We start from the raw sequence: 22740 nt of genomic DNA on the forward strand, positions 1-22740 counted from the left end.
AGAATAGCATAAACCCAGAAGGCGGAGCTTGCAGTGAGCCGAGATCGCACCACTGCACTCCAGCCTGGATGACAGAGCAAGACTCCGTCTCAAAAAAAAAAAGAAAAAAAAAAAAGAAAGAAGAAAGACAAAAACCATTTGGTCCTACTTGTATGAGGAATCTAAAATAGTCCAACTCATAGAAGCTAAAAGTAGAATGATGGTTGCCAGGGGCTGGTTTGCGGTGGGGTTGGGGTCTGGCGAGGTATTCATTAAAGGATGCAAGTTTCAGTTATGCAAGATGACTAAGTCCTAGATTTCTACTGTATAATATAATGTCTATAGTTAATACTGTATTATGTTAAGTGTTCTTATTGCACGTGCGCACACACACACACACAAATAATAACAAATAAAACATGTGGGAGGAAAAATGAATGAATGAATAAATAAATAACCATTTAATTTACAGAGTATCACAACAGATTAAAAACAAGACCCAACTATATGTTGTCTACAAGAAACCTACTTAAAGACACAGATAGATTAAAAATAAAGAAATCGAGAAAGATAACCATGCTAATACTAATCATAAGAAAGCCGAAGTAGCTATATTAATGTCATTCAAAGCAGATTTTTAAGAGCAAGAAATGTTGTCAGGGATAAAGAGATATATTACATAATGATAAAGGGGTCATATGTCCAAGAAGACATAACAATTCTTAATGTATATGCACCTAACAACGCAACGTCAAAATGTGTGAGCCAAAAACTGACAGAACTGCAAGGAGAAATAAATGAATCTACTATTGCAATTAGAGACTTCAACATCCCTCTATTAGTAATTGGCAGATCCAGCAAGCAGAAAATCATTAAGGACATAGTTGAACGGAACAGCACCATCAATCAACTGAATCTAAATTGACATTTATAGAATATTTCAGCAACAGCAGAATACAGATTCTTCTCAAGCTCACACGGAACGTTTATCAAGAAAACCCACATTCTGGGCCATAAAATACACCTTAACAAATTTAGAAGAATAGAAGTTATTAAAAGTATACTCTCAGACCACAATAGAATTAAATTAGAAATTAATAACAGAAAAATACTGAGAAAATCCCAAAATGCTTGAGATTAAACAATATACTTCTAAATAATATGAGGGTCACAGAAGTCCTAAGAAATACTGAAAGTATTTTGAACTAAATAAAGTAAAAATACAACTTATAAAAATTTGGGGAATGCAGCAAAGGAAGTGCTCAAAGGAAATTTGTAGCATTGAATGCAAACATCAGAAAAGAAGAAAGATCTAAAATCAATATAAGGCTTCCACCTTAAGAAAGTAGCAAAAGAAGGGCAAATTTAATCCAAATTAAGCAGAAGAAAAGAAATAATAAACATAAGAGCAGAAATTAATGGAATTCAAAATGGGAAATCAATAAAGAAAAATGATGAAATTAAAAGCTTGTTTTTTGAAAAGATCAATAGAATGATAAAGCTCTAGCCAGGCTAACTAAGGAAAAATGACAGAAGATACAAATTACTAATACAGAAATGAAAGATAAGGCATCATTCCTGATTTCATGGGCATTAAAAGATAATAAAGGAATATTAGGAACAACTCTATGACCACAAATTGGATAACCTAGATGAAATGGACCAGTTCCTTGAAAGACACAGTCTACTTCTTAAAAGTGTAACTCTTAGGATTCAACAATGAGAAAATACACAATCAAATTAAAAAATAGGCAAAAGGTCTGAACAGACACATCATCAAAGAAGAAATATAGATGGCAAATAAACATCTGAAAAGATGCTCAATATCATATGTTATTAGGGAATTGCAAACTAAAACAATATTGAGATATCACTACCACCTACAGAATGGCTAAAATCTACGACATTGACAACACCAAATGCCAGCAAGGATGTGGGGGCAACGGGAACCCTCATTCAAAGTTGGTGAGAATGCAAAATGGCACAACTGCTTTGGAAGACAGTTGGGTAGCTTCTTCCAAAGCTAAACATGCTCTTACCTTTCAATCCAACAGTCATGCTCTTTGATATTTGCCCAGAGGAACTGAATACTTATATATACACAAAAACATGTAAATTAATGTTTACAGCAGCTTTATTCATAATTGTTAAAACTTGGAAGCAACCAAGATGTCCTTCAATAGGCTAATGCATAAGCAAACTGTTACAGAGTTATGCAATGGACTATTTTCCAGTGATATAAAAAACGAGCCATCATGTCATGAAAAGACATAGAGGAACATGAAATGCATATTACCAAGTGAAGGAAACCAGCCTGAAAAGACTACATAGTGTATAATGCCAAGTATACGACAGTCTGGAAAAGGCGAAACTATGGAGACAATAAAAAGAGCAGTGGTTTCCAGGCATTCAGGGTGAGGGAAGGAGGAATGAATGGTTGAAATATAGGGAAATTTGGGGGCAGTGAAACTATTTTGTACCATATTATAATGGTGGATATATGAATCATACCTTTGCAAAAACCCATAGAATTGTACAACACACAGAGGGAACCTTAATGTAAACTATGTATTTTAGTTAATAATAATGCATCAACATTAGTTCATTAATTGTAACAAATTTACTACACTAATGCAAGATGTTAATAATATGAGAAACTGTGATTGGGGTGATAAACAGAAACCGTCTGTATCTTCTGATTATTTTTTCTGTAAACCTAAAACGGGTCTGAAAAAAATAAAGTTGATTAATTAAATAAGCAAGAGAGAGAGGGTTTTGGAGCCTAACAAAGATGCAAATCCTGATTCTGTCATTTATAATTTGTGTGGGCTTCTGCCCTTACATTTTAGACATTGATTTTTTTTTCTCATCAAAAAATAAAGATAAAAATATTTACCTCCTAGAATTATTTTGGATTTGAGTGAGCTAATACACGAGAAGCTCCTGAGAGAGCCTGGTACATGGTAGACACTCAGCATTTATTAACTCTTTCAGCTTTCCCTTTCTTTATGAACATTAGTGCTTGATAGTTACTAAGGAGTAGGAGAAGATGAGCAAGAAATCGCCAGGAGCAGTAGCAGAAGCAAACGTGTAGTTGAAGGTGTCGGAGATGATCTAACAAGATCAACTCTTGGGGCTGCATAACACAAAAAACATTCCTGTCGAGAGACTACTGTGAATAAGAGAATATATTGAGCAAATGAGGCATTGAACTGCATTGACATTTATACACTATGTGGCATTTGAAAAACAGCAGGCAGGTACATTGTGAACTGACATTTCATCTTTGAATATTTCCCTCTCTGAGCATACTTATGCAGTGCTGCCCAACATAATGTTGTAAAATGGTGGAAAGGTTTCTGTCCACTGTCCAACATAGCAGGCATTCACCAAATGTAGCTAATTAGCACTTGAAATGTGGCTAGTATGACTGAAGAACAAATTTATTTTATTGTATTATGTTTTAATTTAAATTTAAGTAGTCATATGGGGCTGGTAGCTGTCAAACTGGACAGTTTAGACAGTCTTCAAAAAAATGATAAGCACATAGAAAGGAAAATCAGAAAATAACTTGACATGAAAGAAAATGAGGACACAACATAATGAAACTCACATGATGTAGCTAAAGCAGTGCTTAGAAGGAAATGTATAGCTGTAAATACCTATATTAAGAAAGAAGAAAGGCCTCAAATCAACAACTTAACATTTCACCTAAGACAGTAGAAAAGAAAACTAAATGCAATGCAAACATGGAAGAAAATTAGGATTAGAGCAGAAATTAATGAAACAGGGCCTAGAAAAACAATGAAGAAAATCAACAGAACCAGAACTTTGTTTTTTGAAAGAATAGACAATATTGACAAACCTTTAGCTAAACTCACCAAAGAAAAAAAGAGGAGACTTAACTTACTAAAATCAGAAATGAAACAGAGGATATTACCTTACATAAATAAAAAGGATTATGAAGGAATACTATGAACAGATAATAACAAGTGTTAACAAGGATTTGGAGTAATTGGAACTCTCATATTGCTGGTGGAAACATAAAACGTTGTAGCCATTTATGAAAACAGACCGACAGTTGCTCAAAAGATTTGACATTGAGTTACTCTATGATCCAGCAATTAGACTCTGAAGTGTATACACAAGAGAAATGAAAACACATGTCCACATAAAAACTTGTACATGAATGTTCACAACACCCTTATTCATAATAACCAAAAAGTAGAAACAACGCAAATGCCCATCAGTTGATGAATGGATGAGTAAAATGTGTGTCATTCATACAATAGGATATTTTTCATCAATAATAAGAAATAACGTACCGATACACGAATAAATTTTGAAAATATGTAAGTGATAGATGCCAGTCATAAAGGGCCCTGTATTGTCTGATTCCATTCATTTGAAATAGGTAAATTGGAAAGGCAAATCTGTAGTAATGGAAAGCAGACTAATAGTTGCCTAGAACTAGGGGTGAGGTCTGCTAGGGGTATGGGCAGATGATGACTAAGGGGAATAGGGATTCCTTTTATGGGTGGTGAAAATGTTCTAAAATTGATTACGGTGATGGATGCACAACTCTGAATATACTAAAGTCATTGGATTGTATACTTTAAATGGATGAGTTGTATGTCAACTGTACATCTTGTAGCTGTAATTTAAAAAAAAGAACAAGCAAAGTGGAAGGAGCAATACTTCAGGCACTAACAATTTACAAAACCGTAGCTTCAGCAGTGGTTTTGCTTTGTTTCTGGGGTTCCTAGAAAACCCAACACCATGTGTTCATAATAAAGTTTCCAGGTTTCCTTGGGCCAACCCAATCCCACCTTGTTAATTTCCTACTAACCTTCAACCTAATCTCACCCTCAACCATACAAGCACACAGGAATTGAACCTGCATATGGAGTCTCATGAAACAGTCAATACTTTTTTCATTTTGAGGAAAAAAATTTCTATTTTCTACTGCTGAAATTAAATTCACATTGCTTAACGTTTTGTCAAATTTGGATTTGATGATCACAATAACATGGTGGTACAGTTGAAGTTTTGATTTGATCATTATTCTTCCAAAGATAACATGGATGCAAAATTTCATTTTTAAAATTTGTTTTGACTTTTAAAAATGCTTACATAGTCAAGGTTTTATGTTAGAATTTTGTACAAGTAGGATTTTTTTTTTAACTGATTTTTAGTTAATTCTTTAAGGAAAAATAAAATCTCATGGCAAAATCAGACTATTGGAGTGTCTGGCAGGAGCAGTTACAACAGTTGCCAAGATCTTTTTATGTCTGAAAACCAGAACAATTACCCTTAATATCGTAGTTTCATATTCTTACATCTTTGGCTGCTTGATGTGTTTTTCCAGCCAAAACCAGTTGTTGGTGAGTAATGTAAGAAATTTGTTTTTTCCTTCCCTCAAGCACTGTTCCTCTCTGCAGTGGAATGGTAACCAGTCCTAACACCTTATTCATGTTTAATCTATATACGTTCCAGTGAGCACACCACTCCTGTCTATTGTTCTTTCTGATAGATGTTTCTAGTTATATAGAGCTTTACCTTGCCTATTTTCAGGTAGAAGGGTTCTGATATTCATAAATGAAGAAGGCCCACACACACACAAAGACAGAATTCATATCTCAAAGAAGGCAAAATATTTGCAACATGCATTGCATATATAGGTCTAATTTTCTTATGGTGTGAAGATCTCCCATAAACTAATTTTTAAAAATCAATAAGATAATGTAAGATGGAGATCACAGAAAAAGAAGCACAAATAACCTTAAACACATCAAATAATTTTACTCTTAATACGATAAATACACCTGTAAATTAGCAAAGATTCAAATCTTTGATAACAAACTATAGTTGGAGAAGAAGTAGGGAAGCAGGCACTCATACTTCACTGGTGAGAGTATAAACTGGTATGACATCAATGCAGAATGATTTGGCGATATCCACTGAAATTCCAAAGACACATACCATTTGATCAAACAACTCTACTTTTAAGAACTTATTCTACAGATAATACTTGCACATGTGTAAAGTGAGACATATCTAAGTAGAATCAATATAGCATTTCTGGGATTAGCAAAAGATTAAAATGAACTAAATATTCAGAATTAATACAAGTTAAATAATTGGCAATCTACTCTATCCATGGAAGGTTTAGGTAAGGAGGTAGTAGAGTTGAAAGTTGAATGGGACCATGTTAGTACAATATGAAATCTAAGCTAAAGGATTTGGACTTTATCCGGTAGTCAAGTGAGGGAAATCAAAGTTTTCAAGCAAGGATCATGTGGTCAGCCTGGTGGTGGTATGCAGAAATCTGAGTTGGGGTCAAGAGTTCCAGCACAGGCCTTAAATTGGCACCAGAGCTGCAAGGATAGTAAAGCCACGGATGCACGAGGCCATAGAAAGCTTCACAGTTTCAGAATTTTGATGACTGTAGCTGGTGGAGGAGGGAGAGCTGTGGAGTATTATTTCTAATTATTGCATAATAATAACAGTATTAATAAAATTAAAAGGGCAAAATCTGAAAATAGTTTCATGGATAAGGTAATTAATTTATCTTTCAGCTGATTGCATTTGAGAAGATAGTGAGCTTTCTATGTGGTTAGAAACTGGAACTGGCATTCTAGAGAAAGATTAGAGAGGGAGATGTAGAATCAAGTGTTTCTGTTAAAGCTTTGAATGTAGATTCTTTCTCTTGTGTATAAGCAGAGAATGTACAATTGGCTTTGCCATCTTGTAAAGAGATATACCAAGAGTATGACCGTGATATGGTTTGGCTGTGTCCCCACTTAAATCTCATCTTGAATTGTAGCTCCCATAGTTCCCTCATGTTGTGGGAGGGACCCAGTGGGAGATAATTGAATCATGGGGGGCAGTTTCCCCCATACTGTTCTCATGTAGTGAAAAAGTCTTATGAGATCTAATGGTTTTATAAGAGGAAATCTTTTTTTGCTTGGCTCTCATTCTCTTCTCTTGTCTGCCGCCATGTGAGATGTGCCTTTTGCCTTCTGCCATGACTGTGAGGCCTCCCCAGGCACATGGAACTGTGAGTCCATTAAACCTCTTTCTTTTGTAAATTGCCCAGTCTCAGGTATGTCTTTATCAGCGGCATGAAAATGGACGAATACAGACCCTTTCTGTCTAATGTAATGGTGGGGTGAAGGGAGATAGATGGGGGCAGTGGGGTAGCGGCTGGTGATAATCTCTTGCGAGCCAAATGCTAAAAGTTAGTTGACTATGTACTGGTTCCTGCCATTCTAGACTGGTGCGGAGGAACATGGGTTAAGCCCTGGTGTTAGCTCTCATAAGTGTGCGTCTGGAGACAGCAGAAATAAAATGTGACACAGCCATCCCTTGTTAAATGATTCCAGTGCCTGATACCCACGTGAAATGAGTATTTCTCAAATTAGAAAGTAGGGAGTCCTAAAATAAAATAAATTTTGGAAGAGATAAGCAGAAGTTAAAAGGAAGTTGGAGAACAGATTAATGCAGCATCAAGAACCCAGGGGAAGAGAGAGTCTTGAAAAGGAATGGCCTTTTTTTCCATAAAAGTAATAGCCAGGCCAGGTGCGGTGGTTCACCCCTGTAATCCTAGCACTTTGGGAGGCCGAGGTGGGTGGATCACCTGAGGTCAGGAGTTTGAGACCAGCTTGGCCAACATGGTGAAACCCCGTCTCTACTAAAAATACAAAAAAGTAGCCAGGCATGGTGACAGGCATCTATAATCCCAGCTACTCTGGAAGCTGAGGCAGGAGAATCCCTTGAACCCAGGAGGCAGAGGTTGCAGTGAGCCAAGATCATGCCACTGCACTCCAGCCTGAGTAACAGAGTGAGACTCCTTCTCAAAAAAAAAAAAAAAAAAAAAAAGTAATAGTGTATGAACAAATATAGAGAATAACAAAACCGACACAGATCTGTTTCCTGACTGCCAGCTACAATGACTCTTCTCCCAATTACCCTTCTCTTTTCATACAACACTGTATAGTTATGCCATACAGTTTGTGTTCTCCCCATCATTTTCTGTGTACTTCTGGTATAGTATCTGGCATTTTTTTATTCTTGCATTTTTTGTGTTTTGATACATATATTTCCTGCTGCCTGTAATCTCCTTTAGGGAAGGAATTAGGTCCTGTTATTTCTGGTCTATGGCTTCTAGCATAGTGTTTTACTCAATAAATGTTGGTTGTGTGAATACTTAGAAATATTTCCAGGAACTGTAGCTTCTAGAAATTTAAGCTGTGGGCAATGCCACATGCCTATGCATATAAATTACGGAAGGAATCTTAGTTCCTATCTTAGATCATATTTGGAGGTCAAGTTTAATTGACTCACACTAAGTAAAATGACTTTTATGTATGTGAAGGAAACGAAGAACTAAATTATCTCTGGAATAATATTTTTGATATGATGGGAGCAAAATTATGAGCCTTTTGGAAAAGAATGGTAAGAGCACTCTGCAGCATCAGCAACTGCAGTGCACTGATGAAACTTTATGATTCTAGGTGCATTCATTTATTTATTCATTTAACAAAGATTGGCTGAGTGCCTACTAAGTACTTGGGGCTAACATTGGGGATACAGTGGTGAATGAAACGGACAAACTTGCCCTTGAGTTAATAAGCTTATATTTGTGGAAGATGGACAGTAAACAAATAGATTTATATTGTATATCAGGAAGTGCTCAGTGTTATGAAGAAAAATGAAGCAGGGTTGATATGAGGAAACAGAACTCAATTCAGCAAGAGGGAGCAACTGCAAAGAGCCCAAGGTGTGAGGGGCTGGAAACAGCACTAGGCCAGGGCGATGGAATAGAGGGAGTGAGGGAAAGAGCAGTGGGAAGTGAGGGCAGAGTGGGGGCCAGGGATTGGGTCATGTGGGCCTTGCAGGCCACGGTAAAGCTCTGCAGAAAAGCACAATAGACAGGCAGACGTGGAGCAAGTGGGCCGTTACAATGCTAGTGAGATTTCCAAGTGACAGTGGGTGGAGTTGGGGCTAGGTGGGAGCAGGAGCATGGCGAGGGCGGTGGTCAAACACTGTTTCCTCTGTAGAACTGACAGAATTTATTAAAGTACTGGATGTGGAGTGAGAGAGAAAGTGAGGAGTCAAGGAGGTCTCCAAGGGTTGTGTGTGTGTGTGTTTGTGTGTGTTTAAAATAAAATTGTTTTTGGAACAGTTTCAGATTCACAGAAGAATTGAAAGGATAGTACAGAGTTCCCATATACCCCATACCCAGTTTGCTTATTATTAATAACATCTTACATAAGTATGGCACATTTGTTACAAGTAATGAGCCAATGTTGCTATATTTCTATTAACTAAAGCCCATACTTGTATTCAGTTTCCTTAGTTTTTACCTAATGCCTTTTTCTGTTCCAGGATCTCATGCAGGATACCATAGAGAGACTGAATACCCAGTGGGTAATGACAGACCATATATAAAAACGGAGCTGTTACCCAAAACCTGTAGCAACCGGTCTAGGAAGCTAAACAACAAGCCCTATAGCAATTGGCTCCACATGGCCAGAACCTAATAATAAACAGCTTCCCTAATTTTTGCTGCAGCTTCCAACCGAGGAAAAACTAAAGAAAGTCATTTAAGTCCCAGGTACTTAGGAGGCACTTGAGTGGTCGACCAATCTCTGTTGAATGAATGAATGTATCCCTAACCCTGCTTCTGTTTGGCCCACCTACAGCTTCCCCATGATAAAAGCCTCCAATCTGAAGCTTCTCTTTTTCCCACTCTGAAGCTTTTCCACTGCTCTAAGTCTCTGCCTTTGGGTTTCCACCAAATGCAAGTGATGGTGGCTACTCCTCTGCCATAGCAAGCTCCAAATAGCCCCTTCTAGCTCTAATTTGGGTACTCTTTGTTTCTTTCCATGGCACAGTACATTTAGCTGTCATTGTCTCCTTAGGCTCCTCTTGGCTATGAGAGTTTCTCAGGCTTCTCTTGTTTTTGATGACCATGACAGTTTTGAGGAATACTGGCCAGATATACTATAGAAAATCCCTCTATTCTCATGATTACACTGGGATTATGGTTTTGAAGGAGGAAGACCACCGAGGAAAAGTGTCATTTTCATTACTTTTCATCAAAAGTAATGAAACATTCTCTCAACGTGACTTATTACTGGTGGTGTTGGACTTGAGCCAAGGTATTTTTTATCAGAGCAACTGGAAAAGTATAGTTGCCATATAGTTGAGTAGGAAGAGTACAAGAGGGGCAGGATAGTTTGGGGAAACACTGAGAGTTTTAATTAGTCTTCTGCTTAGACACCAAAGTGAAGCTATTAAACAGTTATAGAGTTTAGGAGAGAAGTTATGGTTGGACATATAGAGACGCAAGTCATTAGCATACAGGTGTTGTTTAAGGCTGTGGACTGGTGAAGATCACTGGGAGCTTGAAAAGGAGTACAAGTACTACCTACTGGATCATTTCAACAGGAATTTTTACTACAAATAAGGATAGTTGTGTTTTTTCCATGTTTAAATTTTTTTTAGCTCTTTTTACATTGTTACTTCAAATGAAAGGCTTCTATCTCACTACTTAAGTGTGTTGGCTATGTTATTTTTTACATGTCCATTATCAGGTTAATGATTGCTTCTATTCCTAGTTTAACAAGAGTTATGAATAAGAGTTCAATTTTATCAAATTTTTTACCTGCATCTACTAGTATTATCAAATTCCTTTTCTTTATAAATTTGTTAAATCACCAATACATTTTTCTGAAGTGGGACCACCCTTCTATTCTTGGGGGGAAAACAACGCTACTTAGTCACAATGTGTGTCATCAGTCATCATTGTCATCACAATTATCATCTATCCCCCAATTCAATTTTCTAACATTTCATCTAGAATTTTTCTTTCCTTTCCTTTTCTTTTTGTTTGCAGGGCTAGCTCTGAGGTAGTGTGCCCAGAGTCAGCCTTTTAATCTATATTGACAAGGAAGAATGTCTTATTTTCTTTTGTCTAGTTAGGAAGCTAACCATAATGAACGCTCACTACAGAAATCATTTAACTATCCCTCACTCATCAGGGGAGGAAATTAAAGCTCAGAGAAGGTAACCCTCAGACAAGAGTTGCTTTGTTAATTAGTGGCAGAAGCTGTGCTAGATTCCTAATCTAGTGTATTTTCCACCTGACCCTGCTGACCTGCTTAGAAGCAGGTCTATGAGATAGGAAGCAGAAGGACACCAAATGGCTGTTCCCATGCAGTTGGTTTGATTGGTGAGTTACATAAATTGGACTCATTCACCTCACAGGTTCTCTTGCCAAAATTTCACTTCTAAGCGTTAAAGAAATGCTGAATTGCCAAAAGAAAAAGCACATGGCCCTGAGCTTTAAATATTGCTTGAAAATGAAGGTGCCTGTAGGAACAATTGTGTTATGTTTCCCTTTCTAAACTATCATAAAAATTAAAAGGGAAAAGTGGAATGTTCTGTAAATTAAAAGTCTTGAGAAACACTACTACAGATATTAATATTTAGGAGTTATCATGCATTGAGAGTTATTGCTTGAAGTTATGCCAACTTTTAATTTTGTAAAAACACAAAATTCTAGAAAATAATTAGAATACTTTGTAATATGTTATTGCATATTAACAGGGATTCCTTGGCCAGAGAACTAATTTTAGTGGCATGGTTTCTTATTCAAAGGAAATTTCAAATTTTCCAAAAGAAACATTTGTTCTGTCTCCTACAAGAATATTTTTAGTGAACTCATATTTGGAGAAGAAAAAAGATGATTATGAGGATGTTTTGCAATGTGTGTACTGCACATGAATCTTAATAGAAAATTCACCTCAATTCAAAACATGTTTGTAGTATTCACTCATGTAAAAATTTGAATGTAGTGGTATTCTAAACCCCAAGTTACTACCATCAAGGAACTCAAATGAATAGAGAATATAAGCATGTACAGCCAATAATACCACAATGTAAAAAGATTTTATGGTAGAAGAAAACTTTGAGCAAGTCCTTGAAAACTGAAGAATACCTATTAGTAGAAGGTGGAAAGAGAAAAACATGCTTCAGGTAAAAGGACTGATAGGGGCAAAGGTGCATGGCTTCAGGCTTGGGTAGGGCAGATTCTTGCCACTGCAAGGAAATACGTGCCTGGGAAATACGGAGCAGGATGTAGGAAAAGGAGAAGAGTCTGGAAAGCAAGAGTAAGTTGAGTTTTTAAGATTTTACCATGTGAGCAAGAAGGAGTCATAGATGTTTTTATAAATATGTATTTGAGAAAAATAATTAAGTTTGCTCTTTTTTTTTTTACAATTTAATATTACTGTATTTCCTTGTCAGAGGAACGTTTCAACAAATTTTACAGGTGTCAATCAACACTTGTTCAAATTGGGCACATATCAAATCTAGCATCGTGAATGTTTTATTTATTTGCAAGTGAATTTTAATCATTACAAATGTTAATATACTACACAAAACATCCACAGGAACTTTTTTCATCTTTTTTTGAATTGTACACAAACATTTCCTACATAATCCAATATACAACAGAGAAATGGTACATCTTTTTCTTTCAATTTACATACAATGGAAAAACAAGTATATATATATATCTATTTTACAAAGTGTAATAAGACACTAGAGCAAGTTGACAGTTTATAATTGAGAAATTATCTAATAAAAATATCAATTTTTTTCAGCATCAGTCACTTCCATAACCAAGTGTTATTCTGATTAATAAAACTTGCTGCCAATCAGAATTCTGGTATATACTCATACCATTACTCAACTTGTAGTACTGCTCCCCACTTTAGTTCTTCACAACCACTAACATAGAAAATTGTTGAAAAGTAGGGGCAAGCATTTGCAAAATCAAACAAAAAATCGCCAGCTTACTGTAAGCATGAACATGTATGATGGAATTTCTTCCCAGCAGTAGGCTTTCAAACCATCAAGAAATCACCAGAACTAAGTTTGCCAAGTTATTTTGCCTATGTCCAAGAGGAGATGCACTTATATATCCAACAGAGGAGCTGAAAATCAAACTTAGTGTTCAGTTTCGGGGTGAGGTGGGAAATTAAGCCACAATTTTAAAATGACTGTCTTTAAAAAAATGACCACCAAAAATAGGTTCACTAAATTTATTTTAAAAATCATAAAATGTTTCTTTAAAAAGAGCATTACATCCTGCCCACTGCTCTGAACACATGCCAGGGACATGTGGACTATTGTTACTTTTCCTCCCTGTCCCACTCCCAAATGTTACAGTGGCCACAAAACAAGGTGTTCGCAATAATTACATGGGGGAAATTTTTTAAAAATCACCAACAATAACAAAAAATAAAATCCATTCACTCTGCTGCTGTTTCAAAATTTCAAAGTTAGTTTTTGCACGCCCTTCCCCCCAACCCTATTTGTAAGGAACTAAAACATTACATCTGGTGAACAGCAAATATTTCACTACGCCTCAAACGCAGAACACTGATGAAGCAGAGGAATGTTGGCTTTTTAAATAGAAGCAGATAAAAAAAAAAGATGCAGGACTCCTTCAGTTCTTCACTAATCTTAGAAAACTTTCTGGAATACTGCTTCACATTGTTCTGCATCTAATACTGTGCATTCTGTATCTGGTCCTGTGTTCCTGTAACGGTAATGATCCAATTTTCGGATCCTTTTAAAGGCTCATCAGTTTTGATCATAGCTCCCAACTCATGACGGGTTTAATCTGCTGACCACTTTTGCCAATAATAGATCCAGTCAAATCTTTGGGAATAGTTACTTGTATAGTAATAATAGGTCCACCAAGATCACCATATGAGCCACGACCCCCTGCATGGGAATAATCATATCTGGAGCCATCCTGTGGTTCATAAGCATCTGCCATTCTGATGGGCTCCATGTATCTATTGTACAGTTCCAAGTTTCATCAGGACTGAAACCAACCATGCCATCGTAACAGTCTTTAGGTCTCCCTCTTCTGTCACAGTCCATTAGGTCTCCCCACTCTAGGTGGTGGTGGTGGTGGAGGAAGAGGAAGATTCCAAGCTCTGCTACCACCCCAGCCATCTCATCCAGGAGGAGGAGGAGGTGATCCTCGACAAGGGCTCATATCTCTTCTAGATGGAGGCATGGGACGCCCACCCCGACCAGGAGGCATTCTGTCAAAACCACCTCTTCCCCACATTGGAAATCCCACTGGGCATCCAGGGTGGTCATCATTGCAAAACCACCATAATCATAGGTTTCATTGTAAAAATTGGGATCATAAGGCTGTACAGGTCCTTTGATGGGAGACTCAGATATAAGATCAAGGATGACCTTTATGCACTCTACAACCCTATTCGGTTTTCCTCCAATAAGAACAACTCTGTCAGTGGGATGAGAACAGCATTCCTAGAAAAGCTTGATGGTTGTTTGAGTGTTCTCTCAAAGTTCTTTGATTTTAGCACCTTTGACCCCAACATTCCTCCTGCTAGACTCTGATGAATCAACAGCCTCAACTCGCAGTCAAAGTCACTTCCTTTATAGTGTTGGTAATTTAAGCACTCAACAGCATCAGATTCCAGCGGGAGCTGGCTGGTTGCAGTGAGTAATGGCAACTTCATGTCCTCTTCCAAGTTAGGGATGATTTTCTTCAGAATTTCTCCAATTGTTTCAATATCAGCACTGATACTCAGTATGCACTCGGGGCCACTGCTGTCTGAGACTGAAACACTAGCATTGTAGTCCATACAGAGAGCCTCGATATTCTTGCCTCCTTCTCCAATCACTGCCCCAGCAATCTTGCTCTGAAGCAGAATGCGTAATTCAACCATCTCATCAGTGTTTCTAGATCTTTCAATGCTTGTCCCTATTCCATATCTTCTGCAGGACATTTACCAAATTCACCATTGGTTTCAGTGTTAGGGAAGGTTTCTTCTGGCTGTACAGTTTCCACTTGTATTAAAGGGACACACCAAGCTATAGGCCACGAATAAGTGGGACACAGGCCGAGTTTGCTCCTTTAAGGAAAATTAAAATAGACTCTAGTGATGATTATGTGTGTGGGGGCAAAGGACAGGTATTGAAATTTTCACACTAAACTCGTGTAAAAATGAGTGACTTCTTGATATCTCTGTAATAGGATAACCCATAAGTTCTATTGTCCAAATCGTAACACTTTTTAGAATAAAAGGTGGGTACTTTAAAAAATAATGCTGGGACAACAATCCTAAAGTGGGAGTGTCCCAGACAAATTGAGAGGTAGGGTCCCACTATAGCTTATTAAATTTCCTTTAGTTGAAAGCAAACAAGCAAACAGACCTTGATTTGGAAATTACAATTCAGACTCAACCAAATAAAAGTCCTTTTGGTTTAAAACAGTTATCATGAGATGAATATTCAGGCAATTTTAAACTCAAAGAATAAGAGCTAACACTGTGAGTTAGGCACTGTGGTAAGCACTCCACACCTATTAAGTCATTTAATCTTCATACAAAAACTATGAGGTAGGTATTAATATGACTATTTGCCCCACTTTATAGCTGAAGAAATGGAGAGGCTGTGTTTAGTGGAAGGTCCAAGGTTAACTGGTGACCCAGCAGAGCCAAGATTCCAATCCAGGTTTTTTGGTGCCAGCTGATGTCCTAGTCCATGCTACATTGCCTCTCACACTCTAAGCTTCAGCTCACTTGCCTCCTAAATTTGAATTTCAGATGAACAATCTTTTTTTTTTTTTTTCTTAGTACAAATGTGTCCTATGCAATGTTTGAGACAAGGCCCCTCCTTCTTCTTGGTTGCCAAAGGAGCTTACTTATCCTCAGCATGGTTGAGTGCTGAGCGTGGGTGTGGGCTTCTGATCTCTATGTCTCAGCCAGTACCCATGGCGCTGAAGTGTTCTTTTTGGTTGTATAACTCACAGCCTGTTCTCACAGCCTAGTCTCCCAGCAGAGCCCATCATTTCTCAAGCCAGAATCAGCTCTGCCTCTACTCCTGGTTATGCTGCAGATGCCTAGTCTCAGCCTCATCTCTTATCTGCCTAGAAATATTCATATGAATATTTTTGAATGTTTGCATATTCATATGAATATTATGAACATTAAGGACTATCTTAAGAATATTTAAGAATAGGCCAGGTGCGGTGGCTCAGCCTGTAATCCCAGCACTTTTGGAGGCCAAGGTGGGTGGATCATGAGGTCAAGGGATCGAGACCATCCTGGCCAACATGGTGAACCCCCATCTCTACTAAAAATACAAAAATTAGCTGGGTGTAGTGGCGGGTGCCTGTAGTCCCAGTTACTCTGGAGGCTGTGGCAGGAGAATCGCTTGAACCTGGGAGGCGGGGGTTGCAGTGAGCTGAGACTGCACCACTGCACTCCAGCCTGGTGACAGAGCGAGACTCTATCTCAAAAATGAAAAGAACAAAAAACAAAAAACCAAGAATATTTAAGAATAGACCTAATAAACCTGATTTGGGCTAGAAGAAAAGCCTCAACTCAAATGGGAAAGAGTTTTTTGTTTGCCTATGTTTGTGAGTAAGTAAAGCAAAATTCCACCATAGCACTTGCTCACTCATTATAGCTCACAAATGAATTCTATCATATGTTAGAGACGTCCTGTAAGGAAGAATTTGATGAGTTGTTAGCAATGACTGAAAAAATAACAAACTAAGCAGCTCGTCGTTCTGCTATAATTTTCCATTGACTCCCTTCATTGTCTGCCACCTAAGAAGAAATCTTCTTACCTTACCACCCACAAAGCAGGCAAGCAGCTGAGGTACAGCCTAAGGATTCTAGGTTCCAACTCCAGCTCTATGCACCATTTTCATAGCCTTAGTTTCCACGTTTCTAATACTGGAATAATAATACCTGCCACATAAAGTGTTTTTGAAGTTCAAATGAAAAGTGGTAAGTAAAACATAAAATATAGTAACTGTAAACCAAGGGTAACTTCAAAGTTCATCTTATACCTCATTGTCCATGTAGTGGGTTGAATAGTGCCCACCCCCTAAGAAAGATATGCCCACCTGGAACTTGCCACTTTGAACTTATTTGGAAACAGAATCTTCATAAAACCTACAAATAACTTGAGATGATATCATTCTGGATTTAGGGTGGGCCCTAAGCGGAATGAGTATGCACTTACAAGGAAGTATGCTTATAAGAGAAAGGCAGAAGGAGATTTGAGACACAGAGACACAGGGGAGAAGGCCATGTGGAGACAGAGGCAGAGACTGGAGGTATGCTGGCACAGGCCAAAGAACACCTAGAGTCACCAGAAGCTAGAAGGGGCAAGGAAGGATTCTCCACTTGAGCCTTTGGAGAGGCTCTGCTGACACCTTGATTTTGGACTTCTAGCCCCCAGAACTGTGAAGGAATCAATTTCTGTTGTTTTTAGCCAACAGAAACATTAGTTGCGGTAATTTGTTATGATAGTCTTAGGAAATTAATACAGCTTACTCCCAACCCATCAGTAAACCGTGACAGCTCCATCTTCAAAATACATCCAGACCGTGTGCCACCTCTACCTCCATTAGGGACACTAAGCCACCATCATCTCATTACTGGTCATCCTGCATTCATCCTCACATGCCCTGCAGTCACACAGCAATCAGAGTGTGATCGGAAATTGATGTCAAATCTTGTCAGTCCTCTGCTCGAAACCCTCCACGTGCTTCTCATTTCTCTCAGAATGTAACCAAAGGCTTTCTCATGACCTACAAGGCTAGACACGATCTGGTCCCACTCCCTGTCCTCTCTTCTTTATCACTCTCATAGTCCTGCCTCCTTGTTGCTCTGCGCACGTGCCGAGCGCACTCCCTCCTTGAGTCTTTGCATGCTCTTCTTTCTGTCTGGATAAGCACAGGTCTGCTGCATTACACATCTTTGCTCACATCTCACCTCTTCAGAGAAGCCTTGCCCCTTCATCCTATCTGAAGTGGTCTACTCCAATTACTGTCAATATTACATCACTCTTTGTTGACTCCTCAAAGTGTACATCACAAACAGTACTTACTTTATTTTCCTGTTCCTACCCTCTCTCCTATTATAAAGAACACTCCCCAGGTATCAAGACCTTGTCTGTCTTGTTCATTACTGCATTTCCAGTACCAATGCTCAGCTCATTGCAGCCACTAATAAATATTTGCTGAAAAGATGGAGAAACCAACATACCTTATAGCTATTAAGGGTGTTCACCGGAGAGGATGAAGATGGTATCTGTTTTTAGCACCACCCCAAACAGCACGTTCCGGACAATAACCTGGATCTCCACCTACATACAGTCTTAGAGGATAGGAGTCACCGCCAAAGAAAACCACCCATGGTAGTTGCACAGTGAGATTGGAAGTCAGAGTATTGCTACACAGTATTAACTTTTCAGTGAGGTGTTTTAGAATGCTTACAACTGTCAAGTTCAAGAGATAGATTAATGTTAAATCTATAAATGAGTTCCTGAAAAAAAATTGAGAACAACAAAAACAATTTTTTATATCTTTAATGAAAAACAGTTTAAAAAATGTTTTCCGACGGGTGCGGTGGCTCACGCCTCCCAGCACTTTGGGAGGCTGAGGCGGCCAGATCACGAGGTCAGGAGTTCGAGACCAGCCTGGCCAACATGGTGAAACCCCGTGTCTACTAAAAGTACAAAAATTAACTGGGTGTGGTGGCGTGCACCTGTAATCCCAGCTACTCGGGAGGCTAAGGCAGGATAATCGAGCTGAGATGGCACCATTGCACTCCAGCCTGGGCGACAGGGCGAGACTCCGTCTCAAAAAAAAAAAAAAAGTTTAAGAAATTCTCATATGTTCTATTTTATTTGACTCTGTCACCTGCCTGAGTCAGGGATGGTGGACAGTGTTATTCTTACTTTTCAGGTAGAAATATGGAGACTTATGGAGACTAAGTGACCTGTACAAGGTCAGACAACTGCACAACTGGCATTAAAGTAGTCTCGGACTCAAATCAAGACTTCTGATTTGAAGTTCCTTATTTTCCTCTATTGTACTCCATTAATTAATTTAATGTACATTATTGAACAACTATTTCAGGTACTGTGTTAGGTGCAGCATATGATGATATGAAAGTTGATAATCTGTCTGCTATTTTACAATTTAAAAAAGTGCATACACGTACTTGGGGGAAAAATCAGTACAGTAACTGCTACTCTTCTCCCCTCTCCCTCTTCTCCTAATCCCTCTCTCCTGATATAATCACTGTTATCTGGAAATCTTTGGCTATACAGGCTAAGTCCCCTGTATCTGCAGCGAGGTCCTTCCTGGAGGTGCTGACTGGACTAGACGACCTTGGTTAGATGACGACCAACTAGATGACCTTGGCTAACTCATCTCTATCCCTTGGGCGGCTGTGACACAGGATGAGTGAGCTACGCCTGGTAACAAGAGTGCCACTCTCGTGTAAGGGGGCTGCGAAGCAGAAAGGAGGTCAGCCCTTTGGAGAATGCCTCTACAGGGTGTGGGCAGAACCACATCTCGGTGGTTAGGAAGGTCTGGGTACCTAAGTTTAACTTGCCGCGGCCGGGCCGGGTTCACAGCGCGTGGAACAGGCGGGGCGTGGCGACGAGGGGCGGAGCGACGGGGCGCGGGCGGGGCGGCGCGGCGCGGTGCGGCGCGCGGCCGACGTGGCAGCCGCAGGAGCATGCGCCGCCAGTGGCCATCTTGTAGGCGGGGACGCGCCGAGGTGAGCTCCAGTGAGCACCTTCGCTGTTTGCTTCAAGCTGTAGTTCTGCGTCCCGACCTGCCTAACATACCCCACTCTTCAGCGACCACGCAGGCATTTTCCCGGTCCCCAGGTGAGCGCCAGGTGGCTGTGACGCGCGTGTATGAGGCGGGTGGCATGGCATGGCATGGCTTGCAGCCGCCAGAGCCAGACCCCGAGAGACGGTGTCCCTGGAAGGTGGGCGGGCCGGCCGGCGCCACTGGACGCCTATGTCGTTTCCGAGACCCCTAGTCGCGCGGTTCGGGCGCAGCTGTGGCGGCGTGCGGAGTGCAGCAGGCAGGAGTGCACGTCGCATGATGAGCAGTTAACGCTGGGGGTGGCACGGTGGGCGCGTTTCGAGGGTCTCGCCCCGCGACACTTTGCTCCTCTCCAAGGACCAAGGCTGGAGCGCCTTGGCCCTCAGGCCCCACGTTCCAGTGCGCTGACTTCAGGAGAGACTGGCGGCGACCGCCGGCGGACCTTAGCCCGGCCCTGTCTGGCCTGGAGACGTGGCAGAGCCTGAGGGGAGGCAGCTGTCTCCTGAAACAGGATTTCGGCCGCCCTGGCCCTGGAGAGGCCCAGGAGGCTCGAGAGTCATCATACCAGGACCGGCAATGAAAGGAAGCTTATTTTCCCTGAGGTTACCCCATCGGTGCTCAGCGCCACTTGGGAGGGGTTTTGCATTCTCTAGTTTCTTTGTTTGGTCTTGGGACCTGCTTCAGGCAAATTTGCAGGATGGCACGTTTCCTAGATTGACAGAATTTATAGCCAATAGTGTTTTTGTCATTCGAAGTAGTTATTTTGAGAGACAACACGTGCATTTCTGCAATCGTGACACGTCTTGGCATTCAGTTTAATTCAGTGAAAATTTATAAAATTTTATTTCGGGGTCAGATTAGACTAGCTAACGCTCACTGTGTGGTAGTAGAGGCAATCTTGTGGCACGAGTAGGTCAGCAATATTTGCTCTTAATGCTTTAAAGTTTATCAGAGCTTCACTATTCCGTTTCTTGTAAACTTGTAAATAGCCATCCACTTTTTTTTTTTTTTTTTTAACAGAAAAACCAGGGCACAAGCAAATTGGAACAACAGGGTCTAGCCAAACTGAGAGCTCAGTTTTCCAAATTGTTTTCTTCACTTTTTCTTTAGTGTTGATACATAAATAGTACTTTTCGTGACAAGACTTGAGCCCTAAAACAGTTACTGACTCTGACACTTCAGTGGTGTTTTATCATAATAGGTTTTTTTAGTAGGAGGCACTATGTTTATGCATGTAAAATTTACCTTAGTATTGCCATTACGCCAGTTTTCATATTTTAAGCCATTAAAGACAAATTATTGATTCCACTTAATGGCTTTGTAGTCATTGTACAGTTTCTTTTGCAGACACATTTGTTAATGTTAGGGATTCTCTTACAGTAGGACTTCTACTAGTCATTGTAAGGATTGGGGAGCGTCTGTAGTAGAAGGTTGAATGACCAGTAAAAAATTAAATGAAGAAAAGAGGTAGCCTTGGTTGAGGAGTGATAAAATCTCCAAAGGGGCATTTCTGTCTCAGGTTATCTACTTTCGATGTATAGGTACTGAATGAAAGGATTCAGCCTCCCTGTATCCCTGTTCTCTACTTAGTGCCATAGATATTTCCTATGTTCACAGCCAAACTTTTTGAAAGTGTTACGCGTGTTAGTCTCGCCTGCCACTGCTCGATTCAGTTTATGCTGGAATCTTTCTTCACTCTTTACATGAAAACCACTCTCCCTAAATTCGTCTCCAGTTTGGCAAATCCATTGAACTTCTCAGACAGTGTCCTATTTGGCTTCTCTGCAGCATTTAATACTGTTGCCCATTCGTACTGCGAAACACGGGCTTTTGGACACCACAGTCTCCTGGTTTTCTTCCTTTCTTTTTGCTCATCTCTTATTCTCTGCAAGCTTGTCTTCCGTCTTACAAAACCAATAATTGGTTTTCCATCATTTTCTCTTATCTCTTTCTTGCATAATCCCTCTCAAAACATGACATTAGACTATCAGTACACTGATGACACCCACATTTATATGGTTGCTAAGCTCCAGACCAGGTCAGTGTCTCTACTTAGATGTTTGTTTCAAGGAACTTAAACAGCATGTCAAAGACTAAACATTTTATGATTTCCCCCATCGGACTCCCCCAGAAAGAACATCAAACACATTGGCCTTTTGCAGTGTTTCCTATCTTTGTGCATGGCACCACCATCTATCTAGTTGTGCAAGTCATGCCTCCTTTCCCTGCCTCCATACCCAGTCAGTCACTGAATTTTGCCACCTAATCTTGTCTTGAACTTATTTACTTTTCCCCGTCTCTACTATCACTTGAGTCTGGGTCAGAGTTTTTCAACTTTGGCACTATTGACGTTTGGGGCCACTTAATTCTTGCATGTAGGCTGTGCATTGGAGGATTTTTAGTAGTATTCCTAACCTCTTCCTGCTATATGCCAGTAGTAGCCCTCTCGTTGTGACAATAAAAAATGTCTTGGACATTGCCAAGTGACCCGTTGGGGGCATAATTAGCCCCTCCCACTATGAAAATCATTAGTCTAGCTTGTTATATACTTCCGTTGGAATTACTTCTATATCTTCCCTAATGGCCTGTCTGCATCTACTGTGTCTGCCCAGTGGCCCAGTCTACATACTTTGTTTAGATCTTTTCAAAAAATAAATATGAATTGCTAATGACTGGAATCAGCCTAAATGTCCTTCAACAGGTAAATGGATAAACTATGGTACATCTATACAATGGAATACTATTCAGCAATAAAAAGGAACCAACTTGATATTTGCAGCAGCTTGGATGAATCTCAAGAACATTATGTTGAGTGGAAAAAAGCCAGCTTCAAAAGGTTATACGTTGTATGATTCGATTTATGTAACATTCATGGAATGAGAAAGTGATAGAAAACAGAGCAGTGTTTGCCAGGGCTTGTGGCTGATGGGAAGGTAGATAAAGGAACAGCCTGAGGAATTTTCTTTTTAGTGATGGAATAGTTCTATATTCTAGTTGAGGTGGTGGTTATATGAGATTGTGCATATGGTGAAACTTCATAGAACTGTGCACATACA

General features: G+C 39.5%; 1 protein-coding gene and 1 pseudogene across 2 annotated transcripts in view; one reads left to right on the top strand and one right to left on the bottom strand.

Annotated features, from left to right (window-relative positions):
* Positions 1 to 12358: 12358 nt before the first annotated feature.
* On the bottom strand, positions 12359 to 19786 carry LOC101024088 (annotated as a pseudogene). Its single transcript, XR_002522723.2, has 3 exons — positions 19699 to 19786; positions 18129 to 18336; positions 12359 to 14954 (listed from the first exon to the last, which is right to left on the bottom strand). The product of XR_002522723.2 is annotated as a heterogeneous nuclear ribonucleoprotein K pseudogene (transcript).
* Positions 19537 to 22740, top strand: part of PRRC1 (proline rich coiled-coil 1) — a 32497-nt gene continuing 29293 nt past the window's right edge. The window contains exon 1 of the mRNA XM_021939655.2: positions 19537 to 19740. The gene's annotated coding sequence lies outside the window, so the exon portion shown is untranslated. The remainder of the gene's footprint in view (positions 19741 to 22740) is intronic.

Source organism: Papio anubis, chromosome 5, assembly GCF_008728515.1.
Source record: "Papio anubis isolate 15944 chromosome 5, Panubis1.0, whole genome shotgun sequence".
Classification (NCBI taxonomy): Eukaryota; Metazoa; Chordata; class Mammalia; order Primates; family Cercopithecidae; genus Papio; species Papio anubis.